Genomic DNA, 8,325 nt, shown 5'->3' on the forward strand with positions numbered 1-8,325 from the left:
TCTTGAGATCTCAACCTAGAGTCAATAAGTTCAGAAGCAATTAGTATTCCATCATATATCTGCCTGCCATGTATCAAAGCACCCTGAAATTTTGATATGGTAGAATGCATCACCACTTTCATCCTTTCTGCTACAAATTTTGAAATAATCTTATATACGCTACCAATTAAACTTATGGGTCTAAAATTATGAAGAGACACAACTCCTTTACATTTAGGTATTAACGTTATATTGGTGCAGTTGATTCTCCAGTTTAGAGAATGATTAGTCTCAAAAATTCTTTAATCACGTGCATAAGATCAACCTTAATCACTTCCCACGCATAGTTATAAAATTCCATTGTAAATCCTTCTGGACCCGAGATTTTATTCACCCCAAAATGATCTATCACTTGGTTTACTTCTTCTTCGCTGAATTTCTATTTCAGTGTAACACTTTCCATAACGGAGATAGATGGCATCTCAAGATCATTAAAACCAGGCCTGGACTTATGATTCTCTGTGAAAAGCGAAGAATAGAATGATTCTGCCTCCTGAGCAATTATCTTCTTATCAAAGAAAAGTTTTCCATCGATATTTAAGCAATTGATACTATTCAGTTTGTACTTGAAATATGCTAACCAATGCAGATAACTCGAATTCCTCTCACCGTCTTTAGACCATCTTTCCTTTGCTCTTTGATTAAGTATCCTATCTAAAGAAGGTGATAAAGAAGTATGTTGGATTTTTTTTTGCTTCCTTGCCAGTAAATCATCATCTGACAAGCCAGAAATTTCCTCTAGTCTATCAAGCACATCTATATTGAGTTCTAGGTTATCTATTTGAGCTTTTAAATTTCCAAAAATCTTCTTCTGCCAATTTTTGATAAATATTTTTTGATAGCTTGCATTTTCTTAGCAAAGATGTAGCTAGGCTTACAAATAAACATAAGACTATCCCACCAAAGTTTTAGATTCACCAAAAAGTCGGGGTGAGAGATAATACAAAATTGTCTAACCTGAATGGTGATTTAATATTATCCCCTGAGTTACAACAAAGCATGATTTGCACATGATCAGATATTGCCATGTGCAATCTCGTTTGAATTGGTGCTGGACAATGAGCATATAAATCAGTAGAAATCAGAAATTTGTCCAAACGTATCAACAAGGGAGGTTGATGCGAGTTTGTCCACGTAAATCTCCCACCAGACAGAGGTAAGTCCATTAAAGAGAATTTATTGATGAAAATTTTAAAATCTTTCCTATTAGCTAAACCACCACCCGGTCTATTCCTTTCACCAGCAGTTAAATTAGCGTTAAAATCACCACCAAGCACCACGACTCATCAAACAACAACCTGATATCTTTGAGCTCCTGCCAAAATGGGTTATAATAACTAGATTCTGAAGCACCATAAACCACAGTAAACAACCTGAAAAAGCGGGGGTACAACAACCACACCCAATATTTCGATTAGCAATCTGTATGGACTAACTCCAATATACTTTCAAGAGAGTCAACTAGACTCAATCTTAATAAAGTATATCAAAGAGTTATATCTCTCTTTGTTGATTCAATTCTTACTCAATCAAAAAGAAATCTGCGAGTCTAATTGAATACAAGAGAAATCACTTGAACGGTACCAAACACCAATGTTCAAGTATCAATCAATTTCAATCAACAACCAAAGATCGGATTTCCAATTAATTGATTCAAAAGCACAACCTGTGATATTTCAATTATATAACAAAATATAATGCGGAAAATAAATAACACAGATACCAGAATTTTGTTAACGAGGACGCCGCAAATGCAGAAAAACCTCGGGACCTAGTCCAGATTGAACACACACTGTATTATGCCGCTACAGACACTAGCCTACTACAAACTAACTTCGGTATGCACTGTAGTTGAACCCGAATCAATCTCACACTGATCCAAAGTACACTTCTGCTCATTACGTCTATGATCCCAGCAGGATACTACGCACTTGATTCCTTTAGCTGATCTCACCCACAACTAAGAGTTGCTATGACCCAAAGTCGAAGAATTTAATAAACAAATCTGTATCATACAGAAAAGTCTATGATAATAGATAAATCTGTCTCCCACAAAAATACCCACAAGTTTTTGTTCCGTCTTTTGATAAATAAAGGTGAACATGAACCAATTGATAACCCGGGCTTATATTCCCGAAGAACAGCCTAGAATTATCAATCACCTCACAATAATCTTAATCGACGCGGCGAAAGAAGATATTGTGGAATCATAAATGATGAGACGAAGATGTTTGTGACTACTTTTTATTCTTGTCTATCAGAGATATTAATCTCAAGCCAATCGTTACGATTGTACTCAACACGATAGAATCAACAAGATCAGATTACACAACTACGAGAAAGTAGTATCGGTCTGGCTTCACAATCCCAATGAAGTCTTCAAGTCGTTAACCTGGTTTACAAGAAGAAACCTAAGGTTAAAGGATAATTCGACTCTAGCTAATACAACTAGTATCCCACAGGAGGTGTGGGGATTAGGTTTTCCAGTTGTTAGAGGTATCCCTTATATAATCTTTCAAATCAGGGTTTGCAATCAATGTTAGATTAGTAACAAAGCATTCAATATTCACCGTTAGATGAAAACCTGATTAGATTCAAGCTAATATCTTTCAACCGTTGGATCGAAAACTTAGCTTGTTATACACAAATGAAATGCACGATTTTAGGTTTGTGTAACCGTACCCAAACATGTACATTTGTTGGTTCAACAGTAGTTAACCAAATGGTTAGCCATATGAGCACTTTCATATCAACCATATTCTTCTTCACCATAACTAGTTCAAATGACTCAAATGAACTAGTTAGATAGTTGTTCAATTGTATAAATATTATATAACTATACAAAACACAATCGAAGCAATAACGACTTGATTCACTCGAATCGATTCATGAAATTTATATCCACAGTTTACAATTTGCATTCCTTAGTTAATATAAATATAAGTTCACAAATAATCGTCTTTAGATATAAACAACTCAAGTACGCGGACTTAAGTTTCCGGAAGGAGTTCACAAACTCCAGTAGATATTCTAGGGATGAGAACCTCCGCCAGTTCGCGGTCTGAGCTCACAGCTCTTCTTCCGGTTTTCCTGATCAACAAAGTACGCATACTTTTGTTCAAGGAATTAAGGACTTATACATATATGTGTTTCCACACAATGCTTATATCCAACAATGGTTATATAATCTAAACTCTTATTTCAATCATTGAAACATTCTTAGAGGACGTTATATAGTTGTTATTCACAAACCATTTTTCGTCAAAACCATTTTCAAAGTGTTTGAAAAATAACATGACTTTCGTCACTAGGTAAAGATGAACTTGGCCAAAGCGAAACCAACACATATTTCGAGAAATGGATAAGCGAGATAAACTCGGCTCGAAATATCAAATGTGTATAATCAAAGTCTATATAGCAAAACGACTTTTGTCTCAATATATGAGATAGAGTAGATAAACTTTTGAGTGATAGATAAGTTCAAGTCTCCACATACCTTTTAGTCGATGAAGTTCCGCCAGTTCCTTGAGTAGTTCTTCGTCTTGTATGATGATCGCCATGGAGTTCTTGAGCTGAACTACACTTTATATCCTAGTCCGAGACTTAGCTATAATAGACTAGAAATCAAGACTTATAGTTTTGATCCCTAACAGTGACAACTCAAGCATGCCAGTTCGACCGAGCAGTGCTCTAACACAACTAAACAAAATCATCAGAGAAATTCCGGAATTTGATGGAAACAGAGAAATCACCGATTAAATGATCTTCCATCTGCACAATCCTCTCCTTCCATATCACAATAATCCCACCAGAAACATCCTCATATGCCAAATGAATATAATTGCATCTATTACTACCCCAGAGAGACCTAATCAAAGTATCATCAATAATTTTCTTTTTGTCTCTTGAATTGTAATGATTTTTGGATTATTTTTTTTAATGGAATTTCTAATGGCAATTAGTTTAGGATCCTTCCCTAAACCCCTTATGTTCCAACTGAAAATATTGTGTTCCACTAAGTAAACAAAGAATCCCTAGAAGCAATAGGATTAAAACTTACCTCTTCATCCGAGTTTTCATCCTCAATAGTACGCTTCACTGCATCAATTATCTCCTCTTCTCCCTTCTCTTGTATCATGTCTTGTAAATCTTCACTAGTATCAAATTATGCAAGCCCATCATTGAAAAAGCGGGGATCTAAGAACACCACCCAATATTTCTCTTAGCAATCTATATGGACAAACTCGAATATACTTTTAAGAGAATAAACAAGACTCAATCAATTAAAAGTATACCAACGAGTTTATATATCTCTTCTTGATTTGATTTACTCAAGCAAGAACTGCGAGTTCTAATCAAATACAAGGAATAACTTGGATGGTACCAAAGACCAATATCCAAGGATCAATCAATGACAATCAACAACAAAAGGTTGGATTACTCTAATTGATGATCTAACGCACAACCTGTATTATTTCCATTATAAATATAAAACAATATAATGCGGAAATTGAAATAACACATACACCAGAAATTTTGTTAACGAGGAAACCGCAAATGCGGAAAAACCTCGGGACCTAGTCCAGATTGAACACACACTGTATTAAGCCACTACAGACACTATCCTACTCCAAGATAACTTCGGACTGGACTATAGTTGAACCCCAATCAATCTCCCACTGATCCAAGGTACAGTTATGCTCCTACGCCTCTGGTCCCATCAGGATACTGCGCACTTGATTCCCTTAGCTGATCTCACCCACAACTGAGAGTTGCTACGACCCAAAATCGCAGGCTTTGACAATAAACAAATCTGTCTCCCACATACAAGTCTATAAAAGGATCAATCTGTCTCCCACAGATAAACCCTAAAGGTTTTGTTCCGTCTTTTGATAATAATCAAGGTGAAAAGGAACCAATTGATAATCCGGTCTTATATTCCCGAAGAACAGCCTAGAGTTATCAATCAGCTCACAACAATCTTAATCATATGGTAGCGAAACAAGATGTTGCGGAATCACAAACAATGAGACGAAGATGTTTGTGATTACTTTTCATATCTTGCCTATCAGAGATATCAATCTCAAGCCAATCAATCTGATTGTACTCGTACGATAGAAGATGCAAGATCAGATCACACAACTACGATAAAAGTAATATCGGTCTAGCTTCACAATCCCATTGAAGTCTTTAAGTCGTTAACCTGGTTTTAGAAGAAGAAAACCAAAGGTTAAAGGAGAATCGAATCTAGCACGCAAACTAGTATCACACGTAAGGTGTGGGGATTAGTTTTGCACAATACTAGATGTCTCCTTTATATAGTCTTTCAAATCAGGGTTTGCAATCAATATTAGCTTAGTAACAAAGCATTCAATATTCACCGTTAGATGAAAACCCGATTTAGATTCAAGCTAATATTTCTCAACCGTTAGATCGAAAACTTAGCTTGTTATACACACTTAACAATGCATGCTTCTAGGTTTGTTAACCGTACCCAAACGTACGCACTTGTTGGTTCAATAATAGTTAACCAAATGGTTAGCCATATGAGCATTTCATATCAACCATGTTCTTCTTCACCATAACTAGTTCAAATGACTTCAAATGAACTAGTTAGAGAGTTGTTCAATTACAAGGAAATCTCATGTACTACACAAGACACAATTGAAGCAACGATGATTTGATTCACTTGAATCGCTTCATGAACTTTTATAGCCACGGTTTGCAAACTGCATTCCTTAGTCTTTTTAAGTTTAAGTTCAGAAATCATCTTCAGATATATAACCTTCTCAAGTTCGCAGACTAGGTTCGCGGACTTAAGTTACCGGGCAGAGTTTACAAACTCCAACAGAAATTCTCGGGTTTGAGAACTTCGCCGGTTCGCGGACTGAGTTCGCGGACTTAGCTTCACGCAAGTAGTTTGTCAACTCCAGCAGAAATTCTCGGGTTTGAGAACTTCGGCAGTTCGCGGACTTGGCTCACGCCATTCTTCCGGTTCTCTTGATCAACAAATTTGACAAACTTTGGTTCAAGGAATAAGACTTATACATAAATGTGTTTCCACAACAATGCTTATATCCACCATTGGTTATGTAATCTAAACTCTCATTTCAATCATTGAAACATTCTTAGAGGACGTTATATAGTTGTTACACCATTTCTCGTCAAAGCAATTTTCAAGATGATTGAAACATATTATGACTTTCGTCACATGGTAAAGATAAACTTGATCGAAGCGAAAAGATTAGCAACACATATTTCGAGATATAGATAGGCGAGGTATACTCGACTCGAAATACCAAATGTGTATAATCCAAGTCTATATATATAGCATATGACTTCTTGTCTCAAAGAGTAGGAGATAGAGTACATAGAATTTTGAGTGACAGATAAGTTCAAGTCTTCACATACCTTTTTGTCGAGAAGTTCCACCGGTTCCTTGAGTAGTTCTTCTTCTTGTACGATGAATCACCATGAAGTCCTTGAGCTCAACTACACTTTTTATCCTAGTCCGAGACTTAGCTATAATAGACTAGAAATTAAGACTTATAATTTTGATCACTAAAATTGACAAACATGCATGAGATAGCAAGTGCGAGTTCGACCGAGCAATGCTCTAACAATCTCCCCCTTTGTCAATTTTAGTGACAAAACTATCAATACATATAGAATACAAAAAAGATAAAGAAACTTTAGTAGCTCCTATTCCACATGTCTAATCTTCAACATTCCTCGAAATATTCGTCACTTCCAAGTACTCCAATGATCCCAAAGGTTGTAAGTTTAGCATCACCGTTGTTGAAGATCCGTAGCTATAACAATGAGAAAGCATCGGTCTCGATCATTGTTATATAGTGTCATAGTATTATTACACAGTGTCAAAGTCCAATTGTATCACAACTTCAACAATAATACTATGGTGATATGTATCACTCCCCCTTAGTCAATACTCCATCTCACATGGAAACCACTCCCCCTTACACAATGATCCGAAAACCATATGTATTTGTAGTGTGAACTACATATTAATTCTCCCCCTTTTTGTCAATAAAATTGTCAAAGATACAAGAACGAGATCATAATGAAATTTCCGAAAGAGACATTTCATGACTAAAAGAAAAATACATACCAACTAATTTAGATGCAATCATAAAGCCGAAGTTAAATGCATTCATCAAGGAGTTTAAAGATACCATTAAGCACAAGTTCAAAAGAACTCTCCCCCATTTGATGTCATTCCCGAAAGAACAACAACGAGCGACCTTAATTTCAAACGAGAATAAGGATTTTTATTGGACACCAAAAACCATAAGAATGATTTTCTATATCCAAAAACTCAATCAAATTAATCACAAGTAAACCCATGATTAATTTAATCAGAATACGCAATCAAATTAAACACAAAAAGTGATCAATTCAATTTATTGTGCTCAACATAAGATAACTTACGGAGCTACGACTAAGTTAACCATAAGAAAATGATTAGCTTAACCGTTCATATACCCAAAACAAGAAAACCTTATGGAGTCACGAAAATACTCAACTAGATTAATTACAAGAGAACCTTAATCTAATTGGAATGCACAACCAAACTAATTACAAAAGTAATCAATTTAATTGTCATTTGTTTTGCTCGACATAAGAATACTTACGGAGCAATAAATAAATAACCAAACAAGATAATTAATTTAGTTCAATATGCTCGACATAACATATTTCACGGAACAACAACTAAGCTAAGAAAATCAACTTGGTTGTATAATGCTCAACATAAGATACATTATGGAGCCTCACGGTAACACATAAAAATATGGATCAGGGATGATCAATACTGCGGAATACACAAGGATTCATTCTATCTTCAATCACGATTTGCATAACGACAATAATAGACATAATCCTTGATAACAAAAGATTTTAACCTATCTTCCATCAAATAATTGACAATATAAGCTTAACTTTTATAATTTCCAAAAGTCACGAACGACTTTACTTTTGACAAAGTATGTGACAAACATAGTTCACGGACGTAAACATCAATATCCCATAATAAATTGCAATATATCAAATTATAAAGATTAATACTGCAAAACATCATCCTCCAAATATTTTTAGAATATAAAACCAATAAACCTAAAAAAGAACAAGAAGATGAAAATAATAGCTATGTGTAGCCACAATCATTGCTATTCAAGCACTAGTTATTCTTCCAACTAAACCAAAAAGAAGACATACTAGGCAACAATTGAATCAGATTTCTTTGACCACTTCATACCTTTGAAACGG

Source organism: Papaver somniferum, chromosome 11 (assembly GCF_003573695.1).
Source record: "Papaver somniferum cultivar HN1 chromosome 11, ASM357369v1, whole genome shotgun sequence".
Taxonomy (NCBI): domain Eukaryota; kingdom Viridiplantae; phylum Streptophyta; class Magnoliopsida; order Ranunculales; family Papaveraceae; genus Papaver; species Papaver somniferum.